This window comes from Argentina anserina, chromosome 2, assembly GCF_933775445.1.
Source record: "Argentina anserina chromosome 2, drPotAnse1.1, whole genome shotgun sequence".
NCBI lineage: Eukaryota > Viridiplantae > Streptophyta > Magnoliopsida > Rosales > Rosaceae > Argentina > Argentina anserina.
The window spans coordinates 19,213,837-19,229,106 of NC_065873.1; the positions used below are offsets into that span (position 1 = coordinate 19,213,837).

Sequence of the window (15,270 nt, forward strand, 5' to 3'; positions counted from 1 at the left end):
AATTATAGCAATTAAAAAAATACCCTGAAATTTCCACTAGCTCCTCATTTTACAATCCACACTCTCACTTTCATATTTTAATAGCTTAATTTCTATCTTTAGTTTCAAATGATTTGCCTTATTATAAAGTTTTAACAAAAGAAAAAACAGAAAGTTGGAGTGTGATTTGTAAATTTGGGAGTGCATATTTCAGGTTAGAGATCGACAATCTTATCGGGTGATTAGAACCCTTTAGGAAGCTTAAACGCTTAGAACAAGTCTGTGATAGTTGTGTAGAATATTAATTCATCAATCTCTCATTTTTCTTATTTTCTCTAGTTTTTTTGTGTGTTGTGTGCTCCTTTTATGGTGGATTGGTGGTGGTTTCGACGGTGGAGGGAGGTGGATTGCTGGCAGTTGTGGAATCACTGTCGGCCCTGAGGCAAGAGCAAGTATGCTCAAATCTAGGGCCTTACATTTTGAGGGGGCCTATTTAAAAAATGAAGAAAGAAAGGAGAGTCAAAAGACTAGTTACTATGTTTTAGTAAATAAAAGTTAGCATTATCCACTATACAAGTATGAGATTACAATAAAAAGAAAGTTTTTTTAGATATAAATTAGTGTTTCTATTAGTCTAACAAGTTATCATCATTCATTTTCAAGTTTTTTTAGAATATGTAAGATGTCATGAATTAATCGTAATTTGTTGAAATTTAATCTTGTGCATAATAATATGTAGTAGATAAATTTTTTTTTTTAGATTTTGGGGCCTCAAAATATTTTCCGCCTTAAGCCTCCATAGACATAAGCCCGGTGGAGGTTTGGGTTGGATCTACGCTGCCTCTTCCATCAAGATGACAGCGGTGGTGGAGGCGGTGGTGGGGTTGAGTTATATTGAGCTGCATGTATTTACATTTGTGTGCAAATTGCATCAATTTCAAACCATCCACATTGCATATTCATCATGTCAACAAACTATGATCCATAATTTCAACCCCCAAAATATATTCACCGAAATTGAGGTTTAATTATGGTTTCAGATCAATCGAATTACTGATTCCATATATAAAACTTAAAATTATAATCTCACCTTGTTGAAGTGATGTGGCTGCTGCAACTGCCACCTTCGCTCTGAGATCTGCAATTGCTGGCAAAGACGTACATTCATATTCAAATTAATACAATTATTCATATCTAAGAACGAACAAATTAAATATGGCGAATAATCGACTCACCTTCCTGTCGGCGATCGATTGCGTTTCCGGAAATTGCAAGGTTCGACATCCCAACCCGCAGATCCGCGGTTGCTTCCTCTCGGTTCGACATCCTAAACTCCTCGATTTCTTTTTTCTCTGGTTTTTTTTTCGAGAAAAGGCGAGGACTGTTGACTAACGTACGCTTCGATTTGTATAGTGAGTGGTGGCCTAACCTTTTTTTCTGAAAGGAAAAGTTGCTCTCAACTCTCAAGTAATGAAAGAAAGAAGTTCTGATGAACTAAACAATTGATGTTAGAATTGAAGGCTACGAGGAACTGCACTCTGAGCTCCTTTACCTTTCAAGAAAATAGGTAAATGCATGACTAAGCCACCGCCTATATGTCGATCGGTAGCTAGGTTACAAACTACAAAGACGTACATGAGGGTTCATTCCATGAGTGAAGATGCATTGGTATTAATGAATTAGAGAGATGTTTAACCGATCTGTGCCAAAACCGTGAGACTGGGTATGTGGCTTGAATCTCCTATAGATCTTCATGTATGGAGACTTACAAGAGCCATACCTGTAGTTTGTTTTTCTGCAACAATGTGTTGTTGCTATTCAGGCTTGTTATAACTGAAGCAATGAAGCCTTAATACATTCGTAATACCGAATGTGAATGAAAAGGATTCTGATTTTATCGATTATATCTGTCTGCTTAGCTTGTTGACAGTATCATGTTCTCAAATTCTTACTAAGGCAATGAGTTTTTTCTAATGCGTACAAATGTCAGGGCACAAAATACAAATATGGCTATATGCCTGCTAATGTGTTAGCTTTAGTTACGTACATACCTGAAACTAGCTTAATTTATAGTCTTCGATCTGTACAGGCTCACTAAGAGTGATGTCCTTTTACTTTTGATATACTTTCCATTCTATCATACAGAACTAATTCAGAATTTTGATAAAATTAGTACTTGTACTTGCAGGAGCTTAAGTGCTGAACTTTACAACTTCATGCATCTTCAGTAGTGAGTTCTTACCATCTTGTGAGAATTGACAAAGCAAATTAAGCACGGGATGCAAAAGCAAAACATAACAAGATCTGTAGAGATTTATTATATCAAAACGGAATTTGGCCATCAGTCAGCTCATCAGATCATATGTACTTGATAATGCTTTAGATGTTTTTAATTAATGAAGATGTACAGCGAATCTTATTTTGTACATATTTTTCTTCGGATGCATGATTTAGTGAAACACTGAAACACAATAACACTTGGACTTTGGAGAACGAGAATTATTCTTCCTCTTGGTTATTCTTTCCTTTTTGTGGCTTCTGCAGAATACTATTTAGGGTAAGGGAAAAACTCCATTTTTTTTTCAGTTTAGATATGCATAATGCCATAATTTATTGCCTCGTAATGTAAGACTGAATTACACTAAGAACTTCCATTGAAAATCAATGAAAACAAAGATAGAAAGAAGAGCATAATTTAACGAGAGCATTTCAACTAAGAAATTACGTGGTATCTTCCTTGTGTTAGCATCTGCACAACTTTCTCTACAGAAATGCATACGTTATCACGTTCAAATTCTTGAAGTATTCGTTCCCTGCTTTCATCTTCATGGAGTCTGAACTGTTCTGATAATTGGTATCAGCACAGACGATTTTGCTGCTTTTTTCTTTTCTTTTCACACCCGTGAGACTACAGTGGAGAGGACATTGACATCAGAAAAATTCTCATCTGATATGGTGGTTTCAATTTAGCTCTTGACACAAATGTCACCATGCTTGACAGCATGCACACACATTCGTGCTTTCGCCACTAATTAACTTCCCTGAAAACTTGACTGAAAGTTATGCTGTTGAAATTCATACATGATCATCTACGTAGTTAGTTAGTATGCAGGCTAATATGTAACAAGCAGATATTAGAACATAGTATTATCTATTTCAATCTCTTAACTACAGTGTTCTAGTAATTTCTTCAATGGAAGATAAAAAGGAAACTCAAATATGACTGGTTTGAGTGAATTTGATGAAAGTTTCCAATTAATTTTCAGGGTCACAGGCTTGGATTTTCATGTTAGTCATGGACCTTCCCTAATTTCATTAGTTTCTTATTCAGCAAAGTCATTACTCACTAGTATAAATCAGTATTAAAGGCACAGAGAAGCTAACCTGACAATTGCCTTATTTCTCTCTAAAATTAATGTTATTTGATCTGAATCATATGATGCATAATCTTCAACCATCGGTTTCGCCTTTTGTCTCAAGGTCCATTTGGAGTACCTTTCTATCTGCTGAAGGTCCCACTTGCATCTTTGGTTCCTTCTGGTTATCACTAATAAGAGTAGGTTTCTCCTGTGCCTTGAAATAACTTTGCTCTTTTATCTTTTCCCCATAACACTAAGTACATAACCGCTCCCAATATTCTGTGTAAACCGAATTCAACTTTAGACATTAGCTTAATTAGAAATTCCCAAATATAAAGTGTGTTATTACCTGCCAATGTGCAGCTTTTCGCCGAGAATGAAGTAAGCTAGAATTGCCACTAATGCTGTTGCAAGAGGATTGAACATGGTCACGAAAACAGGTCCTTTTATATTTTTACACCACAGTTGAATGAAGCCTGCTATACCCGAGCACACAACTCCCTACAGTTAATCATTAGAGTGTAGTTAGTAACTAATAGTTAGTAGCAGATAAATAAATAAATAAGAGATTTACTCAAATCATATATGTTATAACTAGTGCAAGAAAGAACACAGATTTACGTGGTTCACTAACGATGTGTGTTAGCTACGTCCACGGACAGAAGAAGAACAGTTTTATTATGTTGAGGAAAAAAAATACAGAACAACAACAACACAACACACAATAGGTTGTTTATATACAACCCTAAACCCGATATACTAGTCCTAATAGGAAACCATAACCTAGTATTGTAATAACCCTAATTTTCAAAACGATATTTGAGTTTGATTGAATTCTATAAAATTGTGAAATTTCATTAGAATGAATGTGATTGATTACGACGTTATGAAACGAGTAACAGTTACGTTCTCGGAAACGTTTAATTCGAAAAACGTTACGTTTCCGAACGAAATTATCGACTTTTATTTCCGTCGCTCGGTTGCGAAAACTTCTTTCACGAAAGTTGTAGAGCTCGTCGATACGAGTTCGTGGATATGTGACGCGTTCGAATCGGACGTTGGAGGTGAAAGTTATTAACGATGGAAGTTAGTTTCCGATTTAGAAATGGGTATAAAAGGAAACTAATCAGAAGTAGGGTTTCCATTTTCAGAAACCCTCTTCTCTCTCCTTACCCGCGTCTCCATCACCTTCTCTCTCTTCTCTCTCGCCCTCTCCCCGATTTTCTTCCTTCCCTCAGAAATCTCACCGGCGATCTCGCCGACCTGTGGCCCGTGTCACACACCGCCCTCCTCAAAAGCCTCGCACGGACCACCTCGTCAAACCCCGAGAAGATCGTGCCCTTCCCCGTCGCCATTCGTCACAACGACCCACCCCGTCCTCTGCCTCGAATCGCCACCACTCGATCGTTCTCCGACGAAGCTAGGGTGCAAAGCAGGCGCACCTCCGTCACTCCTCAACCCCTGCAACACCACGATCGAGGAAGAAGACGCGACGGAACGATCGGTGACCCATCTCACACCGACAACGAATCGAAGCTCCACCGTTCAATCTAGGTAAGGATTGATGAGATTGATTGATTGTGTGTGGTTGTACAATGTTTTGGGATTGATTGGGAGAATTTTAGATCGATTGGGAAGTTTTTGGAGGAGGATCGGAGGTGTAGGTGGAGAATGGAGGACCGCCGCCTTAGGCGGCGCGTGTGAGAGCGTGAGATGGTGTAGGGGCAGCTTTAGGCCGTGGAGTGGTGGAGGAGAAAGGAAAGGAGAGAAATGGGGCGGCGGTGGCGAGCTACGCGCCGTCCCTGGGCTCGGCGCGTGTGCCCCACGCGCTGCCACAGTGAGTGGCGCGTGAGCGCCACGCGCGGCTGCCGGCGGGTGGCGCGTGTACCCCACGCGCCGCCACGTGCGGCGGCATGAACAATGATTCCGAGAAGGGTATTTTGGTAATTTACTACGTATGGTAAATGTAAATGTAAATTTTATTTACGTACGGTAAATGTAAATTAAATTTTACGTACGGTAAATGTAAATTAAATTTTACGTACGGTAAATGTAAATTAAATTTTACGTACAGTAAATGTAAATATAAATTACTTTCAGTAATTGTAAAAAGTAATTTGTAAAAGGTAATTAGTAAATTTTATTTACTGGGATTGTATTTACATTTAAATAATATGTATACGTACATAAATACGTAAACATTATGTACACATACAGAAACAGTATGTATACGTACAGAAATACGCAAATAGTATGTATACATACAGAAATACGTATTATTTTGTGTATTTGTACATAAATACATGAACAGTAATGAGAATAGTGACAGTGAATAGTAACTGTGAACAGTAAATTCGTAAAATCGAAAATTGCTGAACAGTAACCGATTATTACTGTTTCGGCATTTAAAGGTTTACGAAACGTTTCTAAATCCTTTTCTTATCTTTTCAAGGTGATCTATAAAGCGAGGAAATGAATTATCTTCGGAAATTGTGGGATTACGCTCGACTCGATAAGGTGAGTAAAATCTCACATATTTTATGAATCCACCCTTGCGGTGATTTTAAGATTTTTGCAAGAGTTTTAAATATTGAAATACGACAGGTATATAATATAGTGGATTATATATATACTGTATAAATGGTAATAAGTATAAATATATATGATTTGCTATATTATATACTGTTATGAATTCATTTGAAATAGGTCATTTCGACGACAAGCATGTGAGTTTAATATTGAGATTGTTAAACGTTTTGTCTTCGGACATGTTTATAAATTATGACATGTATAAGATATAATGAATTATATATATATCGTACAAATGGTAAATAAATACGTATATATATATATAGTTTGCTATATAATATACTGTTATGATTTTATTGTGATTTTGATTTGTACAATATGATGTGAGATTATTGTACGTGATTTTTAACATTGAGATTGTTAAAATGTGAATTGTCTTCGGACCTAATGTTTGGTACAATATGATGTGAGATTATTGTACGTGTTTGGCAAGTCGAAACCTAGCCTTTGGCCGGGCGAAAGTTACGATACAGTTAGAGCTCTAGTCTGTCTGCCTTAGTACTGCATGTGAGGTAACGGGTGGTTATCTGCTCATGGGTACTCAGATTATTTTGGATGTTGGGTAGCGGGTGGCTATCCAATATCGGCGGTGTATTACGAGAGGGGTAACAGATGTGTACCAGCGTTCTTGGTACCCGTATTATAAATGCATTTGGGTAACCATAAGGGTTACTTAATTTTCTCATGAGCGTTTCATTTCATATTCTTTTGGGACAACCAGATGGGCTGTCCATTGACTCATGAGGGCATTTATATTTGTTGATTTGTGATTTTTCGTATATTTTGATATGCGAATTATATTTTGATTTTACTCATACAAGCTATAAGCTTACCGGGTTTGTGTTTACAATCCCGGTGCACCAATCCAATGGTGTAGGGGATAATTCCGCAGGTGTTGATTAGTGGAGTTTGAGAGACGACACCGGAGACTCGAAGTTGCTCGTATCCAGCTTGTGGTGAGGTTTTCTAGCGAGGATTTGTGTGTGAGAATTGTTGTGATTTTATTTGTGAGTTTTGTGAGAGATTGTGAGGATTATTACATTCCATCTTATGTAATGTTAAATTATAAATTTAGGTTGTAATAATTGGTTTTCTGAGTTGTATTGAGAACTCAGTGATGATCTGCTGTGCACTTAAATGATTTCGATTCCATTGAGATTGTTATTGGTGTTCTAACGACTTTGAAATTTTGAGTTTTTAAAGCTCGAAATTTTGGGGTCGTTACAAGTATAACCCGATATACTAGTCCTAATAGGAAACCATAACCTAATGTGCTTAGTCCTCTCATGATACCTGACATCAATGTGCTTAGTCCTCTCATGATGAACTTGATCCTTAGCTAAACATATTGCACTCAAACTATCGCAATATACTATAGCCTGATCATGATGCAAACCAAGACTATTGACCAGTCCCCTCAACCATATGCCTTCCTTTGCAGCGGCTGTCAGAGCCATGTACTCTGCTTCAGTAGTAGACAAAGTCACTATAGGCTGCAAAGTAGCTTTCCATCTAACAACAGAGCCACCAAGAGTAAAGACATAACCAGTCATAGATCTCCTAGTGTCAACATCTCCAGCATAATCGCTATCTGAATAGCCTGTTACCAAACAGTTTGTATCATTTGTATTACCTCCATAAATGAGACCAACATCAGACGTACCTTTGAGATACCGAAAAATTCTCTTCACAGCCTGCCAATGCTCCTTCCCAGGATCACTCATAAATCTGCTGACAACACTAACAGCGTGTGCAAGATCAGGCCTAGTGCAAACCATAGCATACATCAAGCTTCCTACTGCACTAGCATAAGGAACTCGAGACATGTATTCCTTCTCCTCAGCAGATTTAGGTGCAAACGCAGTAGACAGATGAATATTTGCAGCACTTGGAGTATCTAAAGATCTGGATGTAGACATACCAAACCTGGATAATATTTTCTGGATGTAGCCTTTCTGTGATAAGAAAAGCTTCTTCTGACTTCTATCCCTGTAAATCTCCATTCCCAAAATTTTTCGGGCTGCTCCCAAATCCTTCATCTCAAACTCTGCACCGAGGAGACCCTTCAACTTCTGAATATCAGACTTGTCTTTTGCAGCTATCAACATATCATCTACATACAGGACCAGATAAATGAGGGAACCATTTGTTAACTTGTTGTAGTAGACACAACAATCATACGGACTCCTGATGTAGCCGATCTCTATCATATAGCTATCAAACCTCTTGTACCACTGTCTAAGGGACTGCTTTAGTCCATACAAGGACTTCTTCAACTTGCAAACATAGTCTTCCTTTCCGGGGACTTGAAAACCATCTGGCTGAGTCATGTAAATCTCTTCTTCCAATTCTCCATGTAAGAACGTTGTCTTCACATCTAATTGCTCAAGCTCCAGATTCTGATGTGCAACTATGGCTAGTAGCACCCTGATAGAAGTATGTCTGACCACAGGTGAGAAAATCTCATTGTAGTCAACTCCCTCTTTCTGATGGAACCCTCTTGCAACTACTCGAGCTTTATACTTGATGCCCTCAGCAGATGACAACCCTTCTTTCTTCTTGAAAACCCATTTGCAAGTAATAACCTTTCTCCCCTGATCAGGTCGTTTGGTCAATTCCCAAGTCTGATTTTTCTGAAGTGATTCCATTTCATCTCCCATTGCAGCAAGCCATTGAGCTGACTCTGTACTTGTAACTGCTTCCTTGTAGGTGGACAACTCATGAGGATCCACCTCTTCAGCAACCTGTAGTGCATAAGCCACCATGTCCTCAAAACCATACCTTGTAGGTGGTTTCCCAAAGTTTGGTCTCCTAGATCGCTCATGAGCCAAACCATGCTGATTAGCAACCATTTGTTCTGATTCTGAATGTCTTCTTGTTGTGGTTCACTCACATCTTCAGTGACTTGTTGCTCCACCTGTTTCTCAACACTACAATTTTCTGATACAACCACAGACTTCATAGTAGGGTTAAACATAGAATTTTCATCAAATACTACATTCCTACTCAGTATAACCCTCCTTTCAGATGGAGACCAGATTCTGAAACCTTTAACCCCATCTCCATAGCCTACAAACACCCCTTTTTTAGCTCTTGGTTCTAACTTACCCTCACTTACATGATAGTAAGCAGAGCACCCAAAAACCCTCAGATTGGAGTAATCAGCAGACTTAACAGACCACATCTCATAAGGTGTTTTGAGATGTATACATGTGTGTGGTCCACGATTTATCAGATAACAAGCAATATTCACCGCTTCTGCCCAGAATCTTCTTTCTAATCCAGCATTAGAGAGCATGCACCTAGCTCTCTCCAGAAGTGTCTGATTCATACGTTCTGCTACACCATTTTGCTGTGGTGTATTTCGGACTGTATGGTGCCTTGCAATACCTTCAGTCTTGCAGAAATCATTAAATTCAGCAGAACAGAATTCCAGACCATTATCAGTTCGCAGCCTCTTGATCTTCTTCCCTGTTTGATTTTCAACTAATGCCTTCCACTGCTTGAAATTCTTAAAGGCGTCACTTTTATGCTTCATCATGAACACCCAAGTCATTCTTGAGTAATCATCAATCATAGACACAAAATATATGTGACCTCCCAAAGAGTCAACGCGAGAGGGACCCCAACAATCAGAATGGATATAATCAAGCGTGCCTTTAGTTCTATGAATCGCTTTAGGAAATTTTCTGCAATGTAGCTTCCCAAAGATACAATTTTCACATAAACTAAAATCCTTGACCTTGTGGCCACCAAGAAGATCATTCTTTGACAGAATTTGCATCCCTCTTTCACTCATATGACCAAGCCTCATGTGCCATAGCTTGGTCATATCATCCTTGTGAACCTCTGATGATGCAACAGCAGCCGAGCCTGACAACGTTGAACCTTGCAGAATATATAAAGTACCTCGCTTGACACCTTTCAGAACCACATTGGTACCTTTGTAGACATTTAAAATTCCACATGAGCCTTTGTACTTGAAACCTTTGCTATCTAGAAGACCCAAAGAAATCAGGTTTTTCGTCATGTGTGGAGCATGCCTAACATCATTCAATGTACAGAATTTACCATCATGTGTCCGTATTTTTATTGAGCCAATTCCAACCACCTTACTTGCAGAACTGTTTGCCATAGAAATATTGCCTCCATCTATCTGCTCATAGGTTGAAAACCACTCTCTGCGTGGACATATATGATAAGACGCCCCAGTATCCAAAATCCACACATCACACATCCCTGTGATGTATGTGTGCATCTTCAACCAAGGCCAGATCTTCTTCCGAAGTGGTGTCAACTTCTGCTACAACAGCAGTACCTGATGCTTTCTCAGACTGCTTCTTCTTCTTTGGACATTCGTTTTTCCAATGTCCCTTCTCTTTACAGTAGTTACAAACATCATTGGATTTGGAACCCTTTGAAACTGGATTCTTATATTTCTTCTTCCCCGAACCTTTCTGTCCCAAACTTCCACTGGCTACCAACCCTGCAGCCTGACTGTCTGAACTAGTACCGGTCGCCTTATAACGCATATCTCTAGTATGTAAAGATGATCTAACATCCTCCAGAGTCAGAGTATCTCTCCCACCAATAAAAGAATCCACAAAATTCTCATACGACGAAGGTAGAGATACCAACAGAATTAGAGCAGCATCCTCATCATCAATTTTAACATCGATATTACGCAAATCTAATAGAACAGTGTTTAACTGATCTAAGTGATCTCTTAGAGATGTACCTTCTTCCATATGCAGACCGAACAGACGTCGCTTTAGAAGCAACTTGTTGGTTAAAGACTTCGTCATGTATAGACTCTCAAGCTTCAACCACAGACCAGCCGCAGATTCCTCCTCTGCGACTTCGGTGATTATATCATCTGCAAGGCACAACAAAATTGTCGAGTGTGCCTTCTCCTCCAGACTGGCCATCTCAGCGATTTCTTGATCCCCTGACTTCTTAACCAGCGGCGCCCACATCCCTTGTTGTTTTAACAAGGCTCGCATCTTGATCTGCCATAAACTGAAGCTGTTCCTCCCTGTGAATTTATCAATCTTCACATTCAAACCAGACATCTTTCTTGGCGGAAATCACAACCAGGCAACCTGGCTCTGATATCAGTTTGTTATAACTAGTGCAAGAAAGAACACAGATTTACGTGGTTCACTAACGATGTGTGTTAGCTACGTCCACGGACAGAAGAAGAACAGTTTTATTATGTTGAGGAAAAAAAATACAGAACAACAACAACACAACACACAATAGGTTGTTTATATACAACCCTAAACCCGATATACTAGTCCTAATAGGAAACCATAACCTAGTATAACCCGATATACTAGTCCTAATAGGAAACCATAACCTAGTATAACCCGATATACAGATTAGCCGCCAGAACAGATTGGATGATTCAAGGCATATATTAACAATATAGTTTTACTTACAGCATATATGATGGACAAGAAATCATTCTTGTATGTAATTCTCCATGCTGCTGTTTGTGCTCCATGATGATAGTGAACACAGTTGATTGCGCTGCACCGATACAATTGATCCATGTGGTTAGTGACAATTGTACAGGATATTTCTTCAGTGTCATTCCCTACAGTCAGTCCAGCAGATCTCATTTACATATTTTGTTCTGTGAAAAACCAAACCTTGTGTCCTAAATTTCTATGAATTTGCTTAATACCTGCATTATGTACCATATGGACCATATTATACAACTTGCAATCACAAGTATTGAACCCTTTGTCCAGCTTTTGTGAACAACATTGCTTCTTGTGTGTTTTGATGCTTCGGACAAGCTTTGAATTGCAGGTCCTTTGTATGAAGTCATGGTAATGACCCCAGCAAGAGATATTAAGGTCCCCAAGACTTTAGCTATTCCGCGTGGATTCCTCACATCTACAACCTCCAGTCTATGAGAAGCGAGTATCAGAAACATGTTTGTTCAAAAAAAAAAAATGAAGCATGAAAGATCAAAGATGCTTACTCACTAACTGGTGTTTATGTTCGATACCGTAGTATTACTGCATTCAGAAAAGTCAGGGATGGTATGGTATTGGCTATTGATGTGACAAAGCTTGAAGATGTGTACTTCAGGCTTGCAAATTACATATTGAGGGTTAAGCCAACCCTGCTTTTCATCAAGAGAGAAAGAAAGAGGCCATGAGATTTTTCAGCAGGGAAAAGGAAGGTAAACTTGAATCTGTTTCTTCCACGCATGTAAATCAGAAAAAAAAAATGCAACATCCTACCCTAGCAGCGCAAGCACAAATATCTCCATAAACAATGCTGGAGTCAACTTTGGCCTAGATATTCTGCAGGGAAGCAAGTTTTTAAGGGACTTGTATGCCTTTAAAGTAAAAACGAACAAGTTCTAATTGTTTGTTCATGTTACAAGGATATGAGTAACTGCACTCGGAGCTTCAACTTTTACCTCTCAAGGAAATAGGAAAATGGAAACATGACTATCCCGTCAACTATATGTGGATAGGTTACAAAGACATGAGGGTTCATGGCATGATTGAAGGATGTGTCAGTAATGAAGTAGAGAAAAGTATATCCGATTTGTGCCAAAACCATGAGAAGGTGTGACTTGAATTTCCTGTAGATCTTCATGTATGGACTTAGTACAAGATCCATAGTTTGTTTGTCTGAAGCATACATCTTTTTGCTATGCAGGTTGTTTATAATTGAAGCATGAAGCCTTAACCCATTTGTATTACGAATGTGAATAAAAGGATTCTGATTTATCGGTGACGCCTGCTTAGCTTGTTGACGGTACAAATCATGTTCTCAAATTCTTACTCGGGCACTGAATTTGTAATGCATGCAAATGTCAGAGTACATTATACAAATATGGTTATATTCCTGCTGTTATGTTAGTGGCCTTTAATTCTTTATATCTATACCTGCTACTAGATAAGTAATCATGTCTCTTAACAGCCCTTTGTAGATGCTTGGTAAAAGTGAAGTGCTCTTACTTTGGAATACTTTCTATCATACAGATCGAACTAATACACATATTAATTTGATAAAATATTGCTTGAACTTGCATGAACTGAACTCTAATAAATGGTATTCATGCCTCTTCAGTAGTGAATTTTTACCATCTTGTGAACTTATGAGATTGGAGATAGCAAAGCACATGGTGCATACGTGAAACATGACACTAGGTTCTGTGGAGAATGAGAACTTTCTTCCTGTTAGTTATTCTTTTGTTTAGTGACCTTTGCAGAATGCCATTTAGAGTAAGGGAAAAACTCCTCTCTTTTTTTCTCAGTTTTGATGAATTATCTGTTTAGATGAATGATTTATTAACACACTGAACATTTGGTTCTGTGGAGAATCAGAATTTTCTTTCTGTTGGTTATTCCTTCATTTAAGTGGCTTCCGCAGAATACCATTTAGGGTCAGGGAAAAACTCCAATTTTCAGTTGAGATGCATAATTTAATGACACACTTTAATAGTTTGGCCTGTGGAGAATCAGAATGGTTCTTCACTTCTTCCTGTTGGTTATTCTTTCCTTTGAGTGACTTCCGCAGAATATCATTTAGGGTAAGGGAACAAATCAATTTTTTTTATAGTTTTGATGCATAATTTACCGCCTTCTTGTGATGTAAGACTGAAATACACCAAGAACTTCCACTGAAAGGCCAACTGAACAAAGATAGAAATGACCACAGAACTTAACAAGAACTATCTAGCTTGGAAATTATTTAGTATCCTTAATTTTGTTTACATCTGCACAACTTTTTCTACATAAATGGACATTTAAACCACATTCTATTTCTTGAATTAATCGTTCCCTTTTGTCCTATTGCGTCTGAACTTTACTGATGATTGGAATTACCAATCTGGACTACACAGAAACAATACCGTTCAAATTATAGCCATAAGTTTTATGACGTACTCGACTACCGGTTAGGACAGTATTATGTCTAGAACCCTCTGACACATAGTAAAAATTACTGGCCTTGCATAGGAAAATATAACCATGTCATTAATTTTCTTATATAAAAGCAGCCGGCAGTATGTCTTGAGGATGTTATGGTAACTAGCTCCTGAAGTCTTTAAAATGAACTTCGAAGAAACCAATGAATCTTTGTAAACTTTGTCCCGGCATATCTGCCATAAAAAGATGCCCAAAGTATCACCATAATGTGCACAATGACATGTTGGAGGTGAGAAAGAGTGAATGCAATGAGGCAAAGAGAGTTGCTGGAATTTAGAACACCTCAACACCCATCATCATTCGGTGCAAACAACTGGGGTGGTGCATCTCCCTTATTAGCAAGAAACATACCAAAAGAGTCACTTGAGCAAAAGTATCTGAGGCTCAACATAGTTCGTGTGCGTGATGAAATCTTTCCTGATGCTGAGGAAGATGAGTCCATGCACTACTTGCCTAGCAAGTCTCCTGCACCTAAACAAGAATGTCCACCAACACTGAGCCGAAGAAAGAAATTTCTGTTGAAGCTTTTCATGTCATCTCCAAAGCCAAAGGTTAGGCTGGGTTCAAAGAAAAAGTCATGGTTCCCTAGATTCGACCCTCAGAATAGGTGGCCGCAAGGTTGGTGTTGATGTTATATTTGCCATACATGGAAAATGTTGGAGAAGAAAATTCAAGTGGAACCGAAGCATGTTTCAGATGCTATTAATCACACAAAATGGAAGAAGAAAAAACAATGGTTATGAGTTGATTGTATTTACTAAGATATATAGATTGATAGATTTGAAATTTGAATTCTGTTATCATTTAAGCCCACATTGTATATTTTGGTGCATATATACATGTACACTATCGATTGAATTCATGTATTTCTTATGTTACAACTCAATATCTTCGATTCCAGAAGTTATATGAACTTTTGCATTTCTGATTTTCTGTATATTTTCTTCGAGTATTGTTAAACAACGACAAGTATTACCCGTAGACAAATTTTACCGATATTGTCTCAACTTAGTTATCTCATAAGTGTTAGGTTTTAATCACAAAAGGCTTCAGTACAATTAAGTATTATTCACCCACTTATAATCTATATTTTATTTGTCACTTCTTAGATGTTTGATATCTCATTTCCAACACGCTCTCTCACGTGTAACTTAATTTTTAGGTCTGCACGTGACAAATTAACATCTCACACACTGGGATGAAATAAATCAAGGTTAAGTAACCAACAACACTTGGTGACAATCCAATTAGATTCCCTCTGATGACATGCTAATGGAACCCAACTCGGGTCTATGACAAAATGACACTCAAGTCGGACCCATGACAGATTGAAAGCACAACTAGAGAGGGACTCGCTCTGATATCATGTTAAACAGCGACAAGCA

At 38.2% G+C, this 15,270-nt stretch overlaps 1 pseudogene; it reads right to left on the reverse strand.

Moving 5' to 3' along the window:
• Positions 1-2,939: 2,939 nt before the first annotated feature.
• LOC126784555 (WAT1-related protein At4g08300-like) lies at positions 2,940-12,572 on the reverse strand (annotated as a pseudogene).
• Between the last annotated feature and the right edge of the window lie 2,698 nt (positions 12,573-15,270).